Source organism: Aptenodytes forsteri, unplaced genomic scaffold, assembly GCF_000699145.1.
Source record: "Aptenodytes forsteri isolate BGI_AS27 unplaced genomic scaffold, ASM69914v1 Scaffold64, whole genome shotgun sequence".
Taxonomy (NCBI): Eukaryota; Metazoa; Chordata; class Aves; order Sphenisciformes; family Spheniscidae; genus Aptenodytes; species Aptenodytes forsteri.
Window position 1 is genome coordinate 133736 of NW_008794786.1, and position 1491 is coordinate 135226.

A 1491-nucleotide genomic window follows, 5' to 3' on the forward strand; every position below is an offset into this window, starting at 1 on the left:
CTGGGGGCTCAGGGGGGGCTGAGGCAGGTTTGGCTGCTGCCAGCGAGGACCCATCCAGCACCTGCAGGTACGAGGGGCGGCTGCGGGGGCTGAAGGGGGGACTGGGGGATGCGAGGAGGGGGTTTGCCTGCGCTGCCGGGCTGCGAGCTTTGCTCTGTAGTGTCTGGGCTGGCTCGGGTTTGGTACTGGGTTAATTTTGTCAGTTGGGTTGAATTTTTAGCTTTTTTAAGCTGAATTACTTGCATCGAGCACTGCTGCTCCCCCGCCGTTTATTTCTCAAAGTTTCATATAACTCATGAATTACATGGTATTCATTTATCTGGAGGCTCGTGCATCCTCATCCTGGTTTCTTTTTTTTATGTGTTAAGTTATACGCTTGGACAACTTTGTATCCTGAAATCAGTTAATTCAGTTAATCAGTCCCCCCATGGCCGGGTGCAGCTTCCGAGTTGTAGGAGCGATGCTGAGCGAGCGGAGAGGTGCTTCGCTCCGGTCGGGACCCGCGCGGCTGCGGTGGGAGCTGTGGCGAAGGCTGCGACTTTGTCGCCGCTGTGAGTGTGCAATGGGGGATCCCTGCGGATGCCCCCCGTTGCGGATGCCCCCCGTTGCGGATGCCGGCACTGCCCCGCCGTGCACCTTTCCCCAGGTGCCGTGGGGAGGGTTTCCCACGTCGATGTTCCCACGTGTTCCCAGCAATCCAAGCGCGCTCGCGGCCCCTCTAGCTCCGCCACAGGCATGGATCCCAGCGTCCGGCTGATGGCCGGGCTCTGCGTGTCAATAACCAGAAACATTTCGCCGCGAGCTCCGCCCGGCAGCACAGCTCCGTGCATGCCAGCCGTGGAAAGCCAGCAGCCCTGACCCGAGCCCCGCGCGTCGTCCCCATCCCCCAGCGTCGCTGTGACCCCAAAGGAGGGGACACTCATCCCTGGTGGCTGCGTGGGACCGGACCCGGCTCCCTCCATCCCTCCGCAGGGATGGATTTTTCACCCTGGGCGGCAGTTATTGATGGCGGTAAGGCGTCTCCCAGCCCGCTGCTGGCTGCTGGGTAAGGGGAAAAGCGTCTCCCAGCCCGCTGCTGCTTGTTTGTTTGTTTTCTCAAGCACCTCGGCCAGGCTAATAAACGTACCCCCCCGCTCCCCCCGGGTTCTGCCTCTGCACCCAGCTCAGGAGTTAAGCTCATTAGCAATAGCAGGCACGCAGCCTGCTGGAGAGGGGCCCTGTGGCCCAGAGCAGAAATAATTGTGGCAATTAGTGCGGTGGCTTCAGGGTGTTTCAGTGGGTGGGAGGGCGAGGAATTGGGTGCCGTAGCCCCCTGTATGGGAGGGGACCTGGTGGCATCCCTGGCCAGTGGCCGGGAGGTGCCCGGAGCCTTTGTGCTGGCGCTGGCGCATCCAGAACAATGCGACAGCTCCGGCCTTTTATCAGGACCCCTGAGGTTACTGCGCTATGAATAAATTACTTGGTGGATGGGCTGCGGAGTCACGAGCTGGG